Raw genomic sequence first — 11,500 nt, forward strand, 5'->3', positions numbered from 1 at the left:
CGGAATTATGTTTTCATAAGTAAATTTCCTCACGTTACCACAAAATATTCTCGAAACCGGAAAGTGCAAGCAAGACAGCCAGAAATATTTACAGCACCGCACTGCTTTTCATTTGGCTATGTTTCAATTTTTCTCTTCATTTATACGACTGAGACAACGCCCTGGTGCCAGCCTTTATTCCCAGTGACAGTAGACACCTGACCTAAGGGAAATGCAAAATATCACAAGAAATGAAGCAATAGCACTTGCTCAGGACTGTTATTGCTTCATGCCATGGGGTTAGGACACAATGATCAACAGGCCCATGTAATTCATATGTGTGTGACATCTGTCTGACTGATTATGACGTCTGTGCTGGTTTGAGTATTTGTAATTAACTTGGGCTAGGATTTTTCATGGTCTATCGTCCCGCAATATGAATGGAACTAAACTGAGAAGTATTAAAAATCCACTTCTAGAATTATCAAGAGGAGCATTTTAAACTGGTTTACAGAGGTGGCAGAGTTGCGAATCGTAATCGTGCCACCCAGTCGTAAAGTTACTATGCTACAGTGGCGAAGCGCGAACTAAGTAAGAGGGTAGACAGAGATTTCTTTTATTTAAACTCTTTTAATCATATTATTATACGGAATTTTGTTTTCGACGCATACATCTCTATTCAGTATTATACACTGACTGACAGAGCAAATGCAACACCAAGAAGGAGTGGTTCGAAAGGGATGAAAGGTGGGGAAAAAAACAGAGACGGCAAGGACGAATAATTGATGTTTATTTCAAACCTATATGCAGGTTACATAATGCGCACGGCATCGACTCAGTAGGATGTAGGACCACCGCGAGCGGCGATGCACGCAGAAACACGTCGAGGTACAGAGTCAATAAGAGTGCGGATGGTGTCCTGAGGGATGGTTCTCCATTCTCTGTCAACCATTTGCCACAGTTGGTCGTCCGTACGAGGCTGGGGCAGAGTTTGCAAACGGCGTCCAATGAGATCCCACACGTGTTCGATTGGTGAGAGATCCGGAGAGTACGCTGGCCACGGAAGCATCTGTACACCTCGTAGAGCCTGTTGGGAGATGCGAGCAATGTGTGGGCGGGCATTATCCTGCTGAAACAGAGCATTGGGCAGCCCCTGAAGGTACGGGAGTGCCACCGGCCGCAGCACATGATGCACGTAGCGGTGGGCATTTAACGTGCCTTGAATACTCACTAGAGGTGACGTGGAATCATACGCAATAGCGCCCCAAACCATGATGCCGCGTTGTCTAGCGGTAGGGCGCTCCACAGTTACTGCCGGATTTGACCTTTCTCCACGCCGACGCCACACTCGTCTGCGGTGACTGTCACTGACAGAACAGAAGCGTGACTCATCGGAGAACACGACGTTCCGCCATTCCCTCATCCAAGTCGCTCTAGCCCGGCACCATGCCAGGCGTGCACGTCTATGCTGTGGAGTCAATGGTAGTCTTCTGAGCGGACGCCGGGAGTGCAGGCCTCCTTCAACCAATCAACGGGAAATTGTTCTGGTCGATATTGGAACAGCCAGGGTGTCTTGCACATGCTGAAGAATGGCGGTTGACGTGGCGTGCGGGGCTGCCACCGCTTGGCGGCGGATGAGCCGATCCTCGCGTGCTGACGTCACTCAGGCTGCGCCTGGACCCCTCGCACGTGCCACATGTCCCTGCGCCAACCATCTTCGCCACAGGCGCTGCACCGTGGACACATCCCTATGGGTATCGGCTGCGATTTGACGAAGCGACCAACCTGCCCTTCTCAGCCCGATCACCATACCCCTCGTAAAGTCGTCTGTCTGCTGGAAATGCCTCCGTTGACGGCGGCCTGGCATTCTTAGCTATACACGTGTCCTGTGGCACACGACAACACGTTCTACAATGACTGTCGGCTGAGAAATCACGGTACGAAGTGGGCCATTCGCCAACGCCGTGTCCCATTTATCGTTCGCTACGTGCGCAGCACAGCGGCGCATTTCACATCATGAGCATACCTCAGTGACGTCAGTCTACCCTGCAATTGGCATAAAGTTCTGACCACTCCTTCTTGGTGTTGCATTTGCTCTGTCTGTCAGTCAGTGTATTAATGACTCTGAAAATAAGACAAACCTTATAACAACCTATAACCCTACGTGCACTTGCTTTATTTTTAAATATAGACGTAATAGGCCGCGGGAGTTGTGAAATAACAACATACTTTTTGAATAAAAATAGCAATATATTTCATTGTTATGTAGATTTAATAAGATAAATAAGAAATAAATAGTCGTTTGTACAAGTCACCTTAAACAATATTCTTGTAAAAGAGTTTAATCCGCCTGTCCTTCATTTCGGCAAATGCTGTATATCTATTACTCTCGTCTTGAAGTCGGGCGTCTTGCTAAAATTCCACATAAATTTCTTCTCTATAGCTAGAGTTCCCAAGTTAGACAGTCTCTGGTTGGTCATCCAATTCCTTAAATACGTTTTAATTCATTTGAATGCATTCATAGCGCGTTCACTAGAAACTGACTTTAACGGAATATGCAGCATCAAGTTAAACAATTTTTTCCGTATGCGTACTCTGATCTAGCTTATTAAGACTGGAAGCCAATAGTTGTTGGGGTTATAATACCGCAACTAATATTGGCTGGCAAGAAAATGCACGTACTTGAAAGGTTTTGATGCTGTCATTCATTTATTAGGTGTAAGTTTACTATATTTCACATTTAAATATTATTAATTTTTTTAGACGTGTCTTATAATAAAGTAAATTCAAATTTATAACATTAAAAGCATGTCTAAGATGGTAGCCAATAAGAGCACCTTTATAAGAGAGATCTGAATACTAGCCAATGAGAGCAAGAAGAGACGCTGGTATGTCTGTCTACTGGGCGGAGACATCTCGCTATAGAAAAGTCATATTTCCACAGTCAGCACCTACAGATAGCGTTAGTGTTGCTCTATCTGAAAGCTTTGAAAATCAAAGGGAAAATACACAGAATAGACAGCGTCTATTTTCGCCTACGTTCTTCGTGTAACTAACGCGAGCCTTAGCATTGCCGAAGTGAGACGAAAATAAGAAAAGCGGGGAATACAATAATGTCACGAATCTGGAAATAATTAATGTTCTAAAAAGTAGTTCAATTAACTAGACAATATTTCTTTCACAGAATATTAAGGGTACACGCTGTCTACCCTGTCTCCCCTGACGCTTCGCCCCTGCTATGCTAATCCTATACACATCAGCGGACAGTTGTTTAAAACTTCTTTAGGTATTGAACCCATAATTCTACGATGAAAAATAATTCCAGATATTTCTTTCAGCTACAAAAAAACTTTTTCGAGAGTAGCCATGTTTTCATTTCAAGAGCCTCGCTATCTCGTGGGAACGAACTCGCCGTGACAAGCGAGCCGCGAGCTCGTGAAATGCCGGGATACTTCGGTTGACCTCGAGTATTGAATAATTTATCAATTTCGAAAAATCCTTCATAATGAGAGACTTTGGCGACATAGTAAATCCAGGAATAAAGGATCTAAATTATCAATAAACCTTACGTGAAGATAGAATCCCCAGGGTAAATATAAATGCAGTTAAGCCTGGAGGAAAGTTGGTGTCCTACTCGCGGATTTGCGACACGTGCAGAGGTCATTTTCCTGAAGAAAGACCGCGAAATTACATGTCAGAAATAAATTAATTACGCCCGTTGCAAGTATGGGAAAAATATAAAATTAACACCATAATGAATTATAAGTCTGTCTGAATTTACGGAATAAATTTCAAGAAAATTGGTCCAGTGGGTGTGGAATTAGCAGATTGCACAACCGAGCTTCGTGCAGAGGGTGGCGTCCCTCCCAGAAGGTATAAAGAAAACCCCTCCACCTATTTTACACACACTGTCTGAAGGTTTGGACGGTGAAACCCACGTCGCCCGTCTGGAAGAAAGTGTGAGGTTTAGTTCTCAAAATAACTTGTCATATATATTCGTGTCAATGGTTCAAGTAGAATATTAAATGGAACGTGATAGAAATTCTCCTGAGCTTCCGCCGATGAAAACTGTGAAGGTTTAGATAATATGTTTAAAATACGTAGCTGAGTTTCTCTCCATATTACAATATTGTGTGTGTTTCATTTTTGTCAAAGGGAGTCTGGAGGCTAGCCGGTGAGGGCCGATTTTTTGTTATCTATTTGAAACACCTGGACAGCATTAGAGTTACGAAAGCAGTGTCCTGGGAAAACAGTGGCAGTCACAGGTTGAGAAGCGTGCTCGTCGCATGTTAAACGCGAAGAAGGTGTGGTACTTGCTGTGTTAATCGTACCAAGTGTAAAATCTGTGTGGTTAAAGTTATATATATAAGAAGATGATATCTACTGTAGCCATGCAAGGCTGAATAAGAGGACACCTGGCTAAATATGGCCGGAATCTCCAGGAAGACTACGATTACAGGTCTGTGACCATGTTTTCCTCAATGTTGTAGTATATAATTTGTTTGTCCCAATAAATTTTTCCATGCGTGTGTCGAATTAATATTTAATAATGATCAGGCGAAAGTGTTACAGTTCTGGTCGTCGTGTGGAACTCTTCAGGACAGCAAAATTCACGTCGAGAAACTATAAAATGCGAAGTTTAAATAATGCGTTAATATTCTTTGAGATAGTGTTCAAATTGAGTAAAGTTTGAAAGGTGACAACGATAATGTAGTCGTGGTGAATGCCTTAATTTCGAATATCGTATGAGTTCAGAAAATTTTGTCGGAATAATAATAATAATAATAGTAATAATAATATTTACGACAGGATAAAATGTTTCTATGTTAAAAGTGTATTTAACAGATATGTTCAGTAAGATTTGCGTTCGTCTCGAAATCCAGTGAAGTCTGATAAAGTTATGTTTTTCGTGGGAAGATAATTTTGTGACATCGTGTATGTCGGTGATATAGGAAATCACGGTGTGTTATTGTATTCTCGAGGTCCGAAAGTTTTAGTAAAAATAAAAATGAAAGGATTCTTATAAAGTTGTTTGTTACGGGAGTACTGAGGTGAAAATTTGTGAAACAGGAAGAAATGGATTGTGCCGGAATGATTTGTTGAGAGAATAGTTGTATGGATGTTGAAGGCAGAGGAAGCCTGTATTTAATAATGCCGCTGTGATAGGCGATGAAGATGAATTTTTGAGACAGGCTATATTTTGTTGATGGCGAAGAATTTTTGAGACAGGTTGTATATTAAATGTGATCTTGCTCTACTTCAGCAGCTGTGGCCGACCAACAATGGAAAGGTGACCTCAAGGGTTCAGTAAAATAACTGGTAGCCTGGTGCAACCTATGTACGGCAGGGTGGGCGGCATTTGCCGAGTATGGGAAACCGCATGTTCGTGTGGTAGAGGATAGTGTTGTGTGTGATATATTAGTTGCAGTAATGCTGGGGACTTCACACAAACCAAGGTCCCGAGCCAAATGAACTTACCATTTAGAGTTAAAATATTTCGACCCGGCCAGGAATCGGACCCGGGACTCTGAGAACTAAAGGTCAAGACGCTAACCACTCAGCCATGGAGCCAGAACTTCTGTGGATAGGCTACGGTATTCATTTCTATCAGTTTAACGACCCATTAACTATGGCAGAACTTCTGGTGAGAATGGAGTAGAAAGGTACTTTATTTAAGACAGAGACTGGCATTTGCTCGTAGACAAACAGGAAACCTCAGGAACACACTACGATGTGGTAGCCATGTGGCATTGTCACTGGCTTTTCACCAAGGTGGTGACAGTTCGAAACGCGGACAATATATGCGGAATTTTTTAAATGACAAGCCACATTCTTGTGGTTCGGATTCCACGTAAAACTGGAGATCCCGTGGCAATGAACACAATATCAACACTTTCATAAAAATGTACATGTTGTTCTGGGAATCTATCTGCTAACGATACGGTTCGAAGCCGCCATTTTTTCGAATACAGATTTACGAACACACAACCTACAACGCGAAGCCAGCTTAAGCTGCAGACTTCAACAGCTGCCGCAGTTGATCAACAGGGATATTGAACATCTTTTCCTCTGAATAAACATCAGAATCCTTCCCTGGAAGGCTTCTTAATTGTACCATTAACTCTACAGACACAAGTCTCTCGTATTAAATGCCAAACAACTGTGCTGGGATTCCATCCCGCAACCTTGACCACCAGAGGTGAGTGTACGGAATTGTTCTAGCCGGTAGCCTGGCCTAGGAGATCTATTCGGTACTTCAGTTGTTTCTGCTGATTCATTTCTGGGGCTGGGGGACATCTACAGTAATGTTATCGGCCCGGAAGTGGTAGCGGGCTTAATTATCTGACCCCAATAACGAGACACATCCCTCGACACATGCAGTCAGAAACTGTACCAGAGTTTTTTCAAGTTAATGTAGGGAAATCGCTAACTACTCAGGAAATTACATCGGATTTGGAGAAACGGAGCACTTGTATTGCCTCTCTCCCTCTTTCCGGCCCATACTCTTCCTAACGCCAGCCTTACAAATCCTTACTATTAAGAAAATAATAATAATTATAGTTATTGGATTTACGTCTCACTTACTACTTCTACGATTTTCGGAGACACCGAGGTGCCAGAATTTAATCCCACAGAAGTATACCGAGTAAGTTAGCCGTGCAGCTAGGTTCGCGTAGCTGTGAGCTTGTATTCGGAAGATGGCAGGTTCGAATCGCACCATTGGCAGCCCCAAAGATGATTTTCCTTGGTTTAGCCTTTTCACACCAAACAAGTGAGAGAGTTACATGCGAGTGGAACTGCCGACACGAGGCTGACGTGTTTGACTACTTTCAAATACCACCGGATTGAGCCAGGATCGAACCTGCCAAGTTGGAGTCAGAAGGCCAGCGCCTCAACCGTCTGAGACACTCAGCCCGAAGAAACTAAAAATAGTAAAGAAAAACTCAGTATTGCGCTGGATGAAAAGAAGTCTACTGAGTGAGTTAGCCGTTCGGCTAGGTCCGCGTAGCTGTGAGCTTATATTCGGAAGATGGCAGGTTCGAATCGCACCGTTGGCAGCCCCGAAGATGATTTTTTTTTTTTTTGTTTAGCCTTTTCACACCAGCCAAGTGATAGAGTTGTACCATAATTAGGGCCGCGGCCATTCATTCATTGCCGAAAACCTTCGATGTGTTTGTGCGACGTTTAAAACCAAAGCAAACTAAACCAAACCCCATGGCCAACAGGAGGGCGACTTTAAACCACCAGGGAAAAAATGCTAAAAATCCTGGGAGTAAAGCTATAAAATGTATTACCTACGAGTGTATAGGGACAGCTGCCAGGAATTTTAAATATCTCCATAAGTAATTGCAGGAGCCTGTTGTTCGACGATGTCACCACTTAGGTGGAATGACACGAATAAGTCTGTCGTCATTTCTGATATCTCGACTCTGACAGAAGCTAACGTTTTCAGTTCGTCATCCGGGGCGCCGTCCTGGTTTACGCCCGGATGGTGAGCCTGCACTGGGTGGCCCGCGCTGGAGGCTGACGTTCCTGGCAGGCGGCCTTGGTCCGAGTCCGTGCCCACCTGGTTTTGCCTCTGCCTCCTGGCTGTCTGCGTATCGATGGTGGCCGTCATTTTCTACTCCAGCAGCGACTGGGTGGCAGCCTCTTGACTGCTGGTGTCTGCTGGGCTTTTTCTCCTTCCCGGTAGCGGGGCCATGCGAAGGAACAGAGAAAGACTCTTCCCAAAGAAGCCGATGCACTCTGGGTCCTTGGGGCGTATGGTTAACGCTCAGGATAGGATGTCTTCGACGAGTTCGCTCTCTACAACTTCAGCTGTACAATGTAGATTCGGAGGAGCCTTAAGGATCAGGTTAGTGACCGAGTTTGAGGGACAGGGCTCTCCCGACTGGACCACCCTCCCGATCACCAATAAACTGGGGGAGAGGACCCTCCCCCGTGGACCATCCCCCAGTCCCCCCAAATTTTCCCATATAGTGATTTCACAGTCAGTTTATTGCAGGTGTGTGGACAGGAAATGGGAAGGTGGAGGAGAATACAGAGGGAGTTGTAGATGGCGCTCTTATCACTATGCCATAACGTGTCTAGGTATAATCTTCAGCTTGTTATTAGCTCGCCGTGAGGAGAACCAGTGAATGATCACTGGCCGACAGTTGGCAATATTTTGGAGGGTAGAGGTTAGCCCACTCCCCAAACGTGAAAGCATAACTGGTTACCGACCTAATTGTTCTCTGTTGAGGGTTTATGAAGGAGTTACAGTTTTACGGCCGGCTACCTCTTTCTGTTTGGAAATATAGATGAAGCTCCAAGTTTTATGGCTAGATGTTATTCTCTCCTTGTGTATATGTGTGAAGTGTAGTTTTTACATTCAACCCCCTTTCCCTATTTGAGTTGATGAATGAGGCTCACTTTTACAGTCAGCTAGCCTTCTCGATTTATAATGTCACGCGTGTTCTTCTAACTTTATTGTTGGATACCTTTCTCTGTTGAGGGATTATGAAGGGCGTATGGTCTTACGGCCAGCTACCTTCCTCAGCTCGGAATCATAGATGAAGTTCCCAGTTTTATCACCAGATGCCGTTTTCTGCATGGATTCATGAGTGAAGTCTAGGTTTTTGAGTCAGCTTCTCTTTCCTATTTGTGTGGATATTTGAGGCCCAGTTTTACGGTCATCTGACTTTCTCTATTTGGGTTTATGAACGAGACATAGTTGGTTCAATTGAGGAAATATGAAGCAGTCTTAACAGGAGATGCCCTTTTCTATTTGAGTTCATGGAAAACCTCTAGTTTTACAGTTTTACAGTTCTTCTCTGTTGCGGCGTTTTATGAAAGAGGCGTATTTTTACAACTGACTGGTTTTGTGGATGAAGAGTAGAGCAGATGAAGTTCCTAGTATTTTAAGCTAGTTGCTCGTCTCTGTCTGCATTCAAGGGTGCAGTCTAGGTTTTACAGTCAACTACACTTTCCTAATTGAGTACATGAATGAGGCCCAGTTTTACAGTCAGATGCCCTTCTCTATTTATATTTCGAGAGAGAGGATCGTACATTTTTCATTTAGAAGTCCAGCAGTGTTACGGCTACATGCCCTTCTCTGTTTGTGTTCATGGGTGAAGTCAAGGTTTTACAGCCAAATGCGCTTTTTTGAACTTTGACATAGAACTAGACAGAGACTTGTCTATGCACAGGTTTCTCAACTAGATGGCACGAGGCGGTGCATCGAAAACTTGCTGCGATCACGTAGAGAGTATTTGGAGCCTAGTAGACTTCAGCTAAGTCTCGTACTGAAAGATGTTCTAGTTCGATCGTCGGCTGAAGTACATAACCTCACAATATCTGACTGACCTCGCAGACTTGAGTTCGACTCCTTAACTAACCCTAATTTACAAGCTCGAATTTACATCGGCTGAAGTAGTTTAGAGGTTAGCGCTTTCTAAGCTTGAGTCCAAGGGTCCAATTCTTGTAAACGTCAGCTAATTCTGTTATTGGAAAGGACGCTATCCTAATCCTTACACTCATATTATTGGAGAAAACATGTGTCCACCGGGCTGACCTTCACGTATGACTTTATGCTTTTCTGGTGGCTCCAACACGCAGTTTTTGTTCTTAACTTTCGAGCTTATGGAATAAACTTTATAATTGCCTACAGTAGTGTTTACATGGCACTGTGTTCGAACCCTTGTGTTCAGAATATATTTCAAACCTGAAACGAAAAGCTATGTCTAGTGGGTGAGACAAGATGGCAGGGCAGGAAATGTGACAAACAATGGTCACGCTGTCTTGACTTGCAATGATCACGTGAACACGATCGTGAATGTTTAGTCTTGTTTGCTCCCTCTTATTTACGCTTTCTCCACCCGCTCTCTCTCTCTCTCTCTCTCTCTTTCTCGGTGTGTATGGAATCAAGCCTTTAAATATGCTATACGCAAGAATTTTTAATAATAATAATAATAATAATAATAATAATAATAATAATAATAATAATAATATTTGTTTTACGTCCCACTAACTACTTTTTACGGTTTTCGGAGACGCCGAGGTGCCGGAATTTAGTCCCGCAGGAGTTCTTTTACGTGCCAGTAAATCTACCGACACGAGGCTGACGTATTTGAGCACCTTCAAATACCACCGCACTGAGTCAGGATCGAACCTGCCAAGTTGGGGTCAGAAGGCCAGCGCCTTAACCGTCTGAGCCACTCAGCCCGGCACAAGAATTTTTACTCAGTCGATGAGATACTCTGCTAGAGAGTTATATGCTTTTAATTTCGTCATGAAGTAAATGGGAATAAATCTGTACCCAAAGATGTAGCCTTGTTGTATTGTACTGTGTTGTGGTCACCAAAAGTCGTCAGTTTAGCATTTATCCCGCCTTTCCCTCACTGTATGAATGTGAAAGATAGACGCAATGGATTAAAAAGAATTTGGGGATCACTTTCTAGCTATGGTCATGAACGCTCATTTGTTGGAAAAATATCTAGTGTTTGTTAAACGTTGTGGAAAGAAGGAATGGCTGCGCGAATGTCTACCATCATGTGGACTTACCGATGTGCATGGATTAGGAAGTCCATCATTACAATCGTTTTCGAAGAGCTCGGTGCAGAAACGATTAAACGATTAAAAATCTTTATGCCAAGAGTGTACGCTCTTTGACTGGTTGTGTAGGTGAACAAGTAATTGCAGTGTTCAAATGTCATTTCGGTTTGTGAGAAAGATACTTTTCGGAGTAAATACATCATGCCATTTATATCTGATACTAAGTTCAATGCTATTGAAAAAGCAATCGTAAAGTTTTATACTTGCAAAAAGAAACTAAACATATTTACTAAAGAAGTGTTGAATACATTACCAATTGCATTTCTAGTGAATGTAGCTGCAAATGATGTAAAGAAGTTACCGGAGAAGGTTCCTCGTGATTGGAAAATAGATCCTGTTCTGTCGAGCTTCGAACGAATTCTAAATCATCAACAACTGAGTTTAGCTAAAAGACTCTCAGTAAGACTGTCTTGTACATGCCAACTCATTAAACTGTATCACTGTTCTAAAAATAACGAGCTGACTTCATGTGTGAACACTTACCTTGGCTGCGAAGAAAGCGGACAAGCATACGCAGAAAAGGATGAGGATACGTGCTTGGGAAAAAGGTAAGGAAGCATGTTGGGTATGGGCTTAACAATAAAGTGATTGATCTTCTTTCTTTTGAGTTTCATCTTCTCGCGTATCAGTACTGTGGCCCTAAACTAGACTCGATGTTCGCTTGGCGCGTGGTGATCATGGTATTAATAACTTGGATTCTTCTTGCAGCCAAGATCCTACGTTGATTGTTACGAGAACAAACCTAAACTGAGGCATGTACCAGTTGTATGCATAAGTCTTTGCCGATTTCACAAAGAAATGGCGCCAGCGAACAGTACGCAGAATATGAATTTGACACATATGAAAGTTTGTTTGCCTTACATTAACCTACCAACACACAGAAGTTGAGTCCACCAAACACTAGCGTGTGTGTCGTTGCGTCGTTGAG

General features: G+C 43.1%; 1 protein-coding gene across 1 annotated transcript in view; it reads right to left on the reverse strand.

The window, feature by feature from the left end:
• Window positions 1–10,886, reverse strand: part of Fs (Follistatin) — an 859,985-nt gene extending 849,099 nt beyond the window's left edge. The window contains exon 1 of the mRNA XM_067140803.2: window positions 10,826–10,886. The gene's annotated coding sequence lies outside the window, so the exon portion shown is untranslated. The remainder of the gene's footprint in view (window positions 1–10,825) is intronic.
• Between the last annotated feature and the right edge of the window lie 614 nt (window positions 10,887–11,500).

Source organism: Anabrus simplex, chromosome 2 (genome assembly GCF_040414725.1).
Source record: "Anabrus simplex isolate iqAnaSimp1 chromosome 2, ASM4041472v1, whole genome shotgun sequence".
NCBI classification, from domain to species: Eukaryota; Metazoa; Arthropoda; class Insecta; order Orthoptera; family Tettigoniidae; genus Anabrus; species Anabrus simplex.